This window comes from Pelophylax lessonae (assembly GCF_965119305.1).
Source record: "Pelophylax lessonae genome assembly, chromosome: 8".
Lineage (NCBI taxonomy): Eukaryota > Metazoa > Chordata > Amphibia > Anura > Ranidae > Pelophylax > Pelophylax lessonae.
In genome coordinates, this window is record NC_138775.1 from 248,906,244 (window position 1) to 248,919,792 (window position 13,549).

Genomic DNA, 13,549 nt, shown 5'->3' on the forward strand with positions numbered 1-13,549 from the left:
TCTACACACTGCAGAAGCACAGCAGGCTAGGTATGTTAAAGTTTCATATAGGAGAACCTAAAAGAAACATGTAAATGAGAGTCCTCCTGTAATTACAGGAGCTCAGCAAAGAGCTTGTTGTGTTCTATTGATATGTACAGTGACTCCAGTTCAATGAATTGACCTTTCTGCCTCTTTTAATGCTGAACATCAAACATTAATACAGTGAAACCTTGGAATGAGAATAACTTGGTTTGAGAGCATTTTGCAAGACAAGCAATTTTTTTTTATAAATTTTGAAATGATAAACAAGCAATGTCTTGATACACAAGTAGCGTCATGTCACAACTGAGTATAAAAGAGAAGAGAGGCGCCTCTAAGTGTAGCAAAATGGTTACATTTATTGAAGGTCCAACATTTAGCAACTCACATGGCTAATGATAAAAACAAGCACATCTAAGTATGCAGGCATTCGGGGTAAAGCTGTCCACGTACACCGTCCTTTGCAACCCCATCAACGCCATCCCTTCCACACTGCGCTCCATGAGCACTTCAAGCCTCGCTTTCAGATCGCTCCACTGCAGGGTAGTCTACTCAGTCACAACTGCAGACTGATGGCGGTGCGTAGGATGGTCTATGTGGACAGCTTTACCCCCGGATGCCTGCATACTTAGATGTGCCTCTTTTAATCATCAACCATGTGAGTTGCTAAATATTGAACCTTTATTAACCACTTAAGCCCCGAAAGATTTTACCCCCTTCCTTACCAGGGCCTATTTTGCGATTCGGCACTGCGTGACTTTAACGGACAATTGCGTGGTCGTGGGACGCTGTACCTAAACGAATTTGATGTCCTTTTTTTCCCACAAACAGAGCTTTCTTTTGGTGGTATTTGAACACCTGTGCGATTTTTTTGATCATGCGCTATAAACAAAAAAAGAGCGACAATTTTGCAAAAATAACAATATTTTTCACATTTTTTTATATGAAATTCCCCCAAAAAAAATGTAAAAATCAAAATTTTTTAACATTTTTGGCCAATTTGTTTTCTGCTACATATGCTTGGTAAAAAAAAAAAAAATCACAATAAGCGTATTTTGATTGGTTTGCGCAAAAGTTATTGTGTTTACTAACTAAGGGAAAGATTTTTGTCATTTTGTTGTTTGTTTTTTTAATGAGTAATGGCGGCGATCTGCGATTTTTTTGCGGGACTGCGACATTGCGGCGGACCCTTGACTGACATTTTTGACACTTTTGGGGGTACCAGTGACATTACTACAGTAATCAGTGCTATAAATATGCACTGTTACTGTAAAAATGACACTGGCAGGGAAGGGGTTAACTTTATTGGGGAAGGAGGGGTTAAGTATGTCCCTAGGGGCGTGTTTCTAACTGTGATTGGACATGGCTACTGGTGTAAGAACAGAGATCAACGGTCCTACATAGTAGAACCGTGTGATCTACATTTTTACACAGGGGAGAATGACAGGCGGCTTTGTTTACATTAGCCGCCTGCCTTTCTCCCTTCACGGTGCACAATCGCGAGTGACCGGTGGACACCGGGTCCGCCGGTCACACGCACTGACTTGTTAGGGAAGGACCCGGGGCGGGCGCGCGCCTCCACGGGCACACGCTCGCCCGCTATTGGCTCACAAGCTAGTGACAGGCTAGTGACGTACCGATACGTCACTTTGCCTGGCCGGGGCTGACCGCCGCAGTATATGTACTTGCGGCGGTTGGCAACCGGTTAAATGTAACCATATTGCTACACTTAGTGGCGCTTCTCTTCTCTTTTATACTCTGTACCCTCCATCCCTCTTTCCCTCTCCCTCCATCCCCCTTTCTTTCTTTTTCTTTCCTTCTCTGTCCCCCCATCCCTCTTTCGCTCTCTTTATTTCTCTCTCCCTCAATCTCTATTTTTTTTGTATTTTATATATATATATATATATATATATATATATATATATATACTCTCACACACCTTTTTTATTTTTGAGGTGGGGGGGGGTCAGGGAGTTAAAAAAAAAAGGGTGGGGAGGGTGGAGATCCGCTTTAGTAGGTTGGTAAAAGCAATTTTACTTACCTAAATCACTTTTCCCTCATGCTCCAATGTGAAACTCTCCTTCGACATTCTCATGCCCAATGCAGGAATAAGACCTTAGACCGCTGGAGCGTAGGGGAGAAAATGCTGCAATAGCATGTTGCTATTGGCCTTGCTCCTACTGCACCAGTGGGAAAAGGGACCGGGACACAAATCAGTGAGGGTAGCGCTACATGTCGGTGCTCGTCTGGGATTTCCCCTTTTGCCAATTGCATCTTTCTGCCATATTAATGCAACTGGACTGAACTTCATGCTACATTTGGACATTTTTTAATTCTGGCCACCAAATAAAGGGGAACCTGCAGCCTGAACCCTATGTACATGTTATTTAAAAGAAAAGAAAACATTATTGGAGTGCTATCCTTAAGGGGATAACCCGTCAAGTTTAATTTCGTGGTAAAAGTGTTGCTAACTCAGTTTCTTTTAGAGATCCAACTTCAGAGCTCTACACTATAGTTTATTATAATGCATTAACCCTTTTTGCATTTAGGTAGTGATAGCATCCTGAAAAGTCTGTCTGTGCTATTTGTGTATTGTGTGTATATATATATATATATATATATATATATATATATAGCTTTGTTTTCAACCAGTACCTGCCGACATGGCATTCCGACACCTCCGGCAGCCATCTTCTCTCTAACCTTTCATTTAACACACAAGCCAGTAGAGGAAGTTTTCAACACAGCTCACTTCCTCTACTAGCTTCTCTGTATTAGTGATGGGCATCCAGGGATTCTGCCCTCAAGCCCTGGTCAGTGTCTTGGGTCCAAATGCTTGTGTCCATTTGGAAGACAGCTTCTGTCCCCACCTGCCGCCGGCACTTAGACATTGTAGAGTGGAGCCGAGTAAAGTCTCCTTCCCAATCTAACTGTACTGTGCCAAGATTAAGATGAAAAAAAAAATGTGCATGCCGTAAAGAGTGGTGTTGGCTCTCCTGAAGAAGTGAGGGAACTATGAATGAAAAAAGAGAGGAGAACTGGAAAAGTGTGTGTGTGTGGGGGTTGGGTGGAATTAGCAGTGAGGAGAGCTGGGGAGAGGCTTGTTCAAAGAGGAGAACTGCTAAAGTGTGTGTGTGTGTGTGTGTGGGGGCGATTTTAGCACAGAGGAGAGCTGGGAAGGGAGATTTGTTCAGAGAGGAGAACTGGAAAAGTGTATGCGTGTGTGTGTGGGGGGTGGGGGGGGTTATTTTATCAGAGAGGAGAGCAAGGGGAGGCTTGTTCAGAGAGGAAAACAGCAAAAGTATGTATGTGAATGGGGGTGGAGTTTAGCAGAGAGGAGAGCTGGGAGGGAGGTTTATTCGGAGAGGAGAACTGGAAAAGCATGTGGGGATTTTAGCAGAGAGGAGAGCTGGGGGAATCAGTGCAGAGAAGAGAGCTGGGGGGAGGGAATTTTAGAGCAGAGAGGAAAGCGGGGGTGGGGTGGAAGGGGTGTTTGTATAGAGAAGAGAACTGGAAAAGTTGGGGGGGGGTGGGTTAAGCAGAGAGGAAAGCTGGAAAAGTGTGTGTGTGTGTGTAGGGCGGGGGGGTTATAACCGAGAGGAGAGTTGGGAGGGAGGTTTGTTCAGAGAGGAAAACTGGAAAAGTAGGGGGGAGGGGGATTTTAGCATAGAGGAGAGTTGGAAAAGTGTGTGTGTGTGTGGGGGGGGGGGGGGTATTTTAGCAGAGAGGAGAGCTGCAAAAGTGTGTGATGGAGATTTAGCAGAAAGGAGAGCTGGGGGGATTTTTGTAGAGTAAAGGGCTGGGGGGATTTGTGCAGAGAGGAGAACTGAAAAAGCTGAAGGGGGGCGGGGTGGTTTAGCAGAGAGGAGAGTGAAAAAGTGTGTGTGTGTGTGTGTGTGTGGGGGGGGGGTATTTTAGCAGAGAGTAGAGCTGGCAGGTTGTGCACATGTGAGAGCTATGGGGGAGGGGGAAAAGGTTATGCAAAATGAGAACTGTGGAGGATGGGGCAGGTTGTGCAGAAGTGAGAGCTGTGGGGGAAACTGGGGGTGCAGAGGCAAAATATAGGTGGTGACAAAGCTATTAATTGGGATGAGCTTTAGATTGGGGTGCAGAAGTGAAATGTGGAAGGGGGCAGGGATAATATGGATGGGGATGCGGAGGTGAGTTGTGGAATGGGAGTGTAAGCTGTGTTCGCAGGTGTGCAGAGGTGAGATGTTGACAGGGGGGCAAGGGTGAGTTGTTGATGGGGCGTGCTAATGTGAACTGTGAATGGGGGTGCAGAGGTGAGCTGTTTGCAGGGGGAGAAGAGGTAAGCTGTGGATCAGGATTGCAGATGCAGAGGTGAGCTATGAATGGGGGATTCGGAGATAAACAAAATGATGTGCAATGGTGAGCATTTGATGGTTACTTTGGAAAGGGCGCGGCATACTTGAGGGAAGAGGGATTTTTTGCTTGGGGAACACCATGGAAATTTGCTGGGGGACAGAGTTCAGTGACCAAGAGTATGAAATGTATGGCACAGCATGCAGGGTGCAGGGTACAGTGGTGAGATTTTTGTAACATACTTTGCACATTACTTACTTAGAACCACTATACTCTGTCTTGACGGTACTCCTAAATGCTGTACTCTGTACAATGGGTTTTGCATTATATTGCATTATATTTTGCATTATATGAGCTCTGCACTCTGCGCTCATTCAGAGCTCTGCACTCTGAATGCTGTACTGCATATTACATATACAGTACATTACTACTGCTATCTTTGTGCTGGGCATATGTTATGTTATATATATGTTACATATTCCTCCTGATCCCTGCACTCTGTACACAGTGCTGAATGATGCATATTCCTGAGCACAAGGGATGCTTTGCATTGAATGTAGGTACTGTCCCCTTTTGCTGATTTTTTTCTGCACCTTATGTGATACACACTTCTCACCACTGAACAATACACACTCCAGAATCCTGCGTGTTATGCATTCCTGAGTCCTGTGCTTTGTGTGTTACATATTTCTGAATCATGCGCCTTGTGTGATACACAGTTCTGAGTCTTAACTTAGTATCATTATTTGGCTCCACTGTATTTCTCACATCTAAGATAGGTGTGGCTAGGAGTGGGGTAGGGGTGTGGTTGGGGGCGGGGCTTTGAGTGAGTCTTGGCACATATTCTCTGAGAAAAAAAGCCCTGTGTATATATATATATATATATATATATATATATATATATATATATATATATATATATATATATATATACACACAGTATCTCACGAAAGTAAGTACACCCTCACATTTTTGAAAATATTTTATTATATAAAAATGACACTTTGCTACAATGTAAAGTAGTGATGAGTGTACATCTTGTAAATATTTTATTATTTCTTTTTATGTGACAACACTGAAGAAATGACACTTTGCTGCAATGTAAAGTAGTGAGTGTACAGCTTGTATAACAGTATAAATTTGCTGTCTCCTCAAAATAACTCAACACACAGCGATTAATGTCAAAACGCTGGCAACAAAAGTGAGTACACCCCTTAGGGAAAATGTCCAAATTGGGCCCAATTAGCCATTTTCCATCCATGGTGTCATGTGGCTCGTTAGTGTTACAAGGTCTCAGGTGTGAATGGGGAGCAGGTGTGTTAAATTTGGTGTTATCACTCTCACTCTCTCATACTGGTCACTGGAAGTTCAACATGGTACCTCATGGCAAAGAACTCTCTGAGGATCAGAAAAAAAAATTGTTTCTCTACATAAAGATGGCCTAGGCTATAAGAAGATTGCCAAGACCCTGAAACTGAGCTGCAGCACAGTGGCCGAGACCATACAGCGGTTTAACAGGACAGGTTCCCCTCAGAACAGGCCTTGCCATTGTCGACCAAAGAAGTTGACTGCAGGTGCTCAGCATCATATCCAGAGGTTGTCTTTGGGAAACAGATATATGAGTGCTGCCAGCATTGCTGCAGAGTTTGAAGGGGTAGGGGATTAGCCTGTCAGAGCTCAGATCATACGCCGCACACTGCATCAAATTGGTCTGCATGGCTGTCGTCCCAGAAGGAAGCCTCTTCTAAAGATGATGCACAAGAAAGCCCGAAACAGTTTGCTAAAGACAAGTAGACTAAGGACATGGATTACTGGAACCATGTCCTGTGGTCTGATGAGATCAAGATAAACTTATTTGGTTCAGATGGTGTCAAGTGTGTGTGGCGGCAACCAGGTGAGGAGTACAAAGACAAGTGTGTCTTGCCTACAGTCAAGCATGGTGGTGGGAGTGTCATGGCCTGGGGCTGCATGAGTGCTGCCGGCATTGAGGAACTACAATTCATTGAGGGAACCATGAATGCCAACCTGTACTGTGACATACTAAAGCAGAGCATGATCTCCCTCCCTACGGAGGCTGGGCCCCAGGGCAGTATTCCAACGTGATAACGACCCCAAACAAACATCCAAGATGACCACTGCCTTGCTAAAGAAGCTGAGGGTAAGGATGATGGACTGGCCAAGCATATCTTCAGATCTAAACCCTGTTGAGCAACTGTGGGGCATGCTCAAATGGAAGGTGGAGGAGCGAAAGGTCTCTAACATCCACCAGCTCCGTGATGTCTTTATGAAGGGGTGGAAGAGAACTCCATTGGTAACCTGTGAAGCTCTGGTGAACGCCATCCCCAAGAGAGTTAAGGCAGTGCTGGAAAATAATAGTGGCCACACAAAATATTAACACTTTGGGCCCAATTTGTACATTTCCACCTAGGGGTGTACTCACTTTTGTTGCCAGCGGTTTTGACAATAATGGCTGTGTTGAGTTTTTCTGAAAGGACAGCTGTACAAGCTGTACACTCACTACTTTACATTGCAGCAAAGTGTCATTTCTTCAGTGTTGTCACATAAAAAGAAATAATAAAATATTTACAAAAATGTGAGGGGTGTACTCACTTTTGTGACATACTGTATATAGTTACATAGTTACATAGTTACATAGTAGGTGAGGTTGAATAAAGACAATAGTCCATCCAGTTCAACCTGTGTAGGTGTGTGTGGCTGTAATCATCTCACATAGCCCATAATGCCCTGATCCTTGAGATGTAAGTCTAAGAGTCTTTTGAAAGCCACCATATTACCCGCAGAAACCACCTCTTGTGGTAGACAATTCCACAATCTTGTAGCCCTAACAGTAAAGAACCCTCCTCGTTGCCTATGGTGGCTCCTTTTGCTCCTGGAAACTAAATGGAGCGGCAGAGAAGAAAATAAAAGGCGAGTATTTGTTGCTGGGGACAGAAGAATTAAAATAAACCTGTTGCCTTTGCCTAAATATATAAACATCTGTTTTAAGGCAGCCACCGTCAGCAGGTAAAGAATGCCAAAGACGCAGTATTGATTTTGGAATGTATATTGTTCTGGTTTTATCCTTTGAATAAGTCAGAATATTAAAATATGTGGTGAGTGTGAGGCTTTTATAGAATGCAAGTGCCCTTGTAATATACAATAAGAAGAATTGTTAAGCTGTAGCTAATTACAATAAGGTCTGACTTAAAGTGTTTCTAAACCCAGGACCCTGAATTCACTATATCTGGTCTCCCACAGTACACAGAACATGGAAAGGCAATTATTTTAGTAAATATAAATGGCTAAATATCTTTTCTCATGAGCAGTATATGGAAGTCTTGTTACGTCTATCACTGTCTGGGTCAAGCTTGTAGGTGGAGTTTTCATACTGCATTGACTGTCCTATCAGGATGCAGGACCCCTGAACCTCCGTCTGGACAGTGCTGATTGGCCCTTTCCTGATCACATGCACTCTCCCAAGAAAAACAAAAAAAACTCTTTAGCAATACACACAAAACTGAGCATGTGCAGCCTGACTCCAGTAACTCTGTCTTTTGTGGACATATTATGAAAACAATGCAGTGCTGCTTTTGTATTCCCATACATTTATATATGGGGAGAAGCCGTTCTGAAGCAAACAAAAGCCTGTTGACACAGATTCTAATAAGGCCTTCTTGTCTCTTTTAGGAGAGTGTTGTATATCTCCACTGTGACATTTAGGTGCACACTAATAATTTTTTTTCTGTATTTAACTGGACATAATAAAAATGTATAACCCTTTAAAGTGGATGTTAACCCTTACATTGTGGTTGTCTTTGGGAAACAGATATATGAGCGCTGCCAGCATTGCTGCAGAGTTTGAAGGGGTAGGGGATTAGCCTGTCAGAGCTCAGACCATACGCCGCACACTGCATCAACTTGGTCTGCATGGCTGTCATCCCAGAAGGAAGCCTCTTCTAAAGATGATGCACAAGAAAGCCCGAAAACAGTTTGCTAAAGACAAGTAGACTAAGGACATGGATTACTGGAACCATGTCCTGTGGTCTGATGAGATCAAGATAAACTTAATAATACTTTTTTTTCTGTATTTAACTGGACATATTAAAAATGTATAACCCTTTAAAGTGGATGGTAACCCTTACATATACCCAGTGAAGTGACTAGCCTCAAGTGATACACAAAAATTAAATAAATCCTTCTACAAAAGGTGTACATGTTTATCTGCAACCATTTCTCCTAAAGCATATATTTTTCAAAGCATCAGAAGGCAGGGGGCAGGAAAGCTCCAGAAGGCAGGGGGGGGGCAGGAAAATGATGTTGCACATTGCAAAGCACAGAGAGGAGAACTCTGTGTAATCTGAGACCTGAGTGGAGAGAGTTGGCACACAGACTCTTAGAGAAACATGCACAGCTGGGATTTTGAATCACAGGTTGTGTGCTGGAGCTCTCTTCCCTCAACTTCCTCAATCCCTTTGGCATTAGCTGTCAGAACTTACCCATACATACAGCAGAGTAACCAGGCAGCAGACAAAAATCACTGTAAGTGCTTTGAATTGAGGCAAGTACACACTATAGAAGGATACGATTTGTTTATTCTTCATATTAGAGGTTTACAACTAGGGATGATCGAACTTTTGAAAATTTCGGTTCGACTAGAACACCCGAACTTCCCGAAAGTTCGGGTCCGGATTCCAGAACCCCATTGAAATCAATGGGACCCGAACTTCGGTAATCAAAAAACACCATTTTGAAGCCCTAAAACCAAATAAATGCCCCTAAAAAGCGCATAGGGTTCTGGGTCATGCCCCAGGGACTATTAATCACACAAAAAAAAAAAATTAAAAATATAAAAAATTGTCGTTTTTGATAGAGAGCCAATTATTAAAAAAAATTATTGAAAAAAAAAATGAGATTTATTTGGATTTAGTGTCTGGGGGGTCTAAAAGGTGTACCTGTGAAGTTTCAGCTCTGTAGCATGTCCAGAACCAGAAAAAAAAGATTGTTTGTATTAGAATTGCAGTAGAGCAGGCATAGGGCTCCGCTATTTTCACACCCGGCCGTTTTTGGTGCAGGCGTTTATTGGGCTTTTTTGTGGACGTCTTTGGAGGCAGGCATGACATCTGAACTTCTGTGTAGGGGTATATATACACACACACATATATGTAAATATACACATGCACACATATAGGTGTGAAAGTAGCGGAACCCTATGCCTGCGCTAATGAAATTATTTGCAGGCATAGGGCTCCGCTCCTATCACACCTATATATGTGTATGTGTATAAATACATATAAGTGTGTGTGTATATATATATACCCCTATACAGAAGTTCAGATGTTACGCCCAGGTGTGTTGTTTCAGGCGTTTTTTTGGGCATTTTTTAGGCGTCTTTGGAGGCAGGCATAACATCTGAACTTCTGCGCTGCACCCGCGAAACTGTGTGAAAGCAGCCTAATAACCCTTTTATAAGTGCTGAATGCCCATTGCAAAAGTGCAGTGCATGTGATGTTTAACCACTTGCCGACAGCCTAACGTAGATCTACGTCGGCAGTCAGCCCCTCAGGCGCGCCCGCTCGCTCACGGAAACCCCCCCCCCCCGCGCGTGTGCACTTGCGATCGTCCGTTAGAGAAATGTAAATGTAAACACAACCGCCTGTCATTCTCCCCTGTGTAAGAATTGAGATCATACGGTTCTACTATGTAGGACCGTTGATCTCTGTTCTTACACTAGTAGCCACATCCAATCACAGTTAGAAACACGCCCCTAGGGACACACTTAACCCCTCCCTCTCCAATAAAGTTAACCCCTTCCCTCCTAGTGTCATTTTTACAGTAACAGTGCATATGTATAGCACTGATTACTGTAGTAATGTCACTGGTAACCCCAAAAGTGTCAAAAATGTCAGTCAAGGGTCCGATCTGTCCGCCGCAATGTCGCAGTCCCGCAAAAAAAATCGCAGATCGCCGCCATACCCGGCTTGCCAACCCATCATCCCAGAACATGGGCATGTGCTTCCCTGGTTTGAGGTCATGGGCCAAATCAGAAGGCCATCAGGGGCCATGTGCTGAGCACCCCTGGTCTAGCACATAGTAAAGTATAAGGATATAATTTAAAGGGTTACATAGTTTACTATGTAAGTAGTATATTGGGGTAATAGAAAATAGTAAAGTATGGGAATATACAAAAAGAAGATTACATAGTATAGTATGGAAATATTGTAGGGCATAGTAATGGGCCAATGGGAACATGGGGAGGTGGGAGATAAACTCTGACGCCACCAAGAAGTATTGGAACTTTACTATTTGTTAGCCCCCATAGAAGAATTTTTGAAGCAGCTTCAGGTATCTGTTGGTATACTTACATACTTGCTATTTATACCTGCAGCAGCTTTAATTGGTTTAGCAACAGGGGTAGATTATTCATTTTCCTTTCCTTTCTCTTGATTTCCCATTTTGTACAAATTGCCCCACTCTTTTTTGTTGCTTGCCTGGAGTTTTAGGTAATTCCTAGTCTACCCAAACCTAAACATTTTAGTTTTTATTTTTCTATATGTCTCTTTAAATGTTTAAAAACAATTTTTTTAAATGAATTAATTTTTTATTTGTACATGACTTATTGCTAACACACAGAGGGCTTTAGGTAACCTACGAGATAGCATAAAGGTAACAGGTTCTCTATTTGAGACATTGGGGGTCAATTAGACCCTTGATGTCTCCTCTGTACTCCACTGCAGCTGGTTCAAAAAAACACAGATTGTGTTCCATCAGCTGTTTCCCCAGCACTGGTTGAAAGCTCATGACCAGGAAGTGACATCATATACCTTACTTTCTGGTCTGTGCACAGGAGAGAAGCTTCACTGATGTAGGTCCACCTTCCCAGCAACATCTGCCATGACTGCACCGTGCCTGCAGATTGGACAGCAGAGCCCTGTGAACACGGTGGGCAGGTCTATATGGGGGGGTCTTCGTAGCAGTAATTGTGGAAGTGATAGGCGACTTTACAGCCACTTGAGTCACTTCCACATAAAAGCCAACAGTCGGCTTTATTAAAGTACACACACTCTGCAGATGTGTGTTTTTTTACACACTCCTGGCTACTATACCGCCCAGGAGTGTGTAAAAAAACACATGTCTACAGATCGGTTAAAAATCAGATTTTAACACCCCCCCCCCCATGCTGGCCCCCCTAAGGCAGTTGCCTGAGCTGCCTTATTGCGCTGGTCCTGGTGCTTGGCTATCTTATTAGACAGCCCAGAACGCACTGAGAATACTGAAGCATAAAGGCATCCTATATAGTTTGATAGAAAAGTCAATGCACCTGTCGCTACTGGTTGAAATTAAATGTCAAGATACAGAGAATTACAAAAAAATAAATAACAATATGAAACAAATGTTAAAGTCACACATAGGACAATTAATATGGATATATTATATCTATATATGGTATATACTATAGACAAGTCAATGCACCTGTTGCTACTGGTTATATTGAGCCACCTTCAGCAGGAGTGCACTGCCCATGTGCTTTAACATGTAGAAGCATGAGCCAAAGTTCAGTTAGCACAGCCCAAGTACAATAGATAAAATGGGTATTTATATTTGATCAATTAACCTGCTTTGAATGGATTAATTAAAAACTCAAGTTTTATATAACATGCTTTAGATGATGAGCTCATCCCAAGTTGCTGATTGAATTTTGGCTCAAGCACCCTGTATTAAATATATATTTGTAGAATAAGGATTTTTTTTTTTTCAGTTCAATTAGTCCTTATTAAAATATCAAGATACAGAGAATTACAAAAAATAAAATAAAAAAATACGAAAAAAATGTTAAAGCCAAACATAGGACAAATGATATGAATATATTTTATACATGGTAAATACTATATAATAATTCTTATGGTATATAGCTGTACCTATTTGGCCATAAACCAACCACTGAAAAAAATCCTCTAAGGCATTAGGTAAAATCATACATAGAACAAGAATTTTTATAAAAGAAATAATAATAATTATGTTAAATTTAAAAATCGAAAACATTTGAAACAAAATCACTATGTTTCTCTTAAAACTAAAGAGAATAAAGAATTTTTTAAAAAAAGGGAAAAAAGGTTAGAGCACATGAAAACATATGTTCCACTTTCAATAAATTTATTCACAAAATGCCTTTAGAGTCTTTATAAAACTATAGCATAATGTTTGACAACAACACTGTACAAATTGTTAAGGCCACATTGTTAATATCATATAAAAGAAAGAGAAGATGACTTAACTCCTGAAAGGACGGTAGCATGATTAAGTCCATTCAAAGACAGATAGAGCTTGCCCTTGTATTGTCTGCTGTGAAGATGGGCAGCTATATTTTGTGTTCCCCATTGAATCAGAATGAGTAACCATTTAAAGAGAACAACTACAAGGCTCAGTTGGTTCCAATGAGAACAACTTTTGATCTCGGCTTGAGAACTGTTCGAGTCACTGTGTCTTTAAGTAGTGGGACTACATGTTTACCAAAGATTTTTATTCTCACCCACTACTTTGTGCTGCCTCTTTGAGCTTCACAAAAGCCTTTTCTCTCAGCTGTTTCTGTGTGGTCTCAAGGGGTACATGAGAAGTGGGGTTTTCTATACATCATCAGTTGATTTTTAGCTATCGGCATTAATCCAGTGGCTGTGAAGTTCAATTAGTAGTTAAGTTTCGGGACCCCACACGTTTGTAAGGGACTTGTCATTATTAAGACATCCTAATCTGCACCTTCCCTATGGAGAGTGCTCCAATGTTTGGGCATTAGGTCAGCCTACACTGTGTCCACCTACAGCTCTAGGGAAAGTCCTACAGACAAAATCGTATTGCTCCCTCTCTGCTACTTTGCAGAAGAATATACCCTTTACGTGTAAGCTCATAAGCCATCATTTGAAACCGTTTAGGCACATATGGGCTAGGTTTAGGTGTTGGCTGTACGTATTCCAGGTTACTAGGCCAACAGATTTGTGTAAATGTTGAATTTTCAACTGTTTCCCTTCTTTTGAAGTCAAGTTCCACCAATGTCCCTTTTTTAGGATTTAACCCTTTCACTGCTAGACCTCTTTTTTTTTTTTTTTTTCATTTTCCACGCACATACAGAAATAATTTTTTTGTAAATGAAAATGCACTTAAAACCCGAAAACATTATATATTTTCTAAAAGCAGAGATACTGTAAAAAAAAAT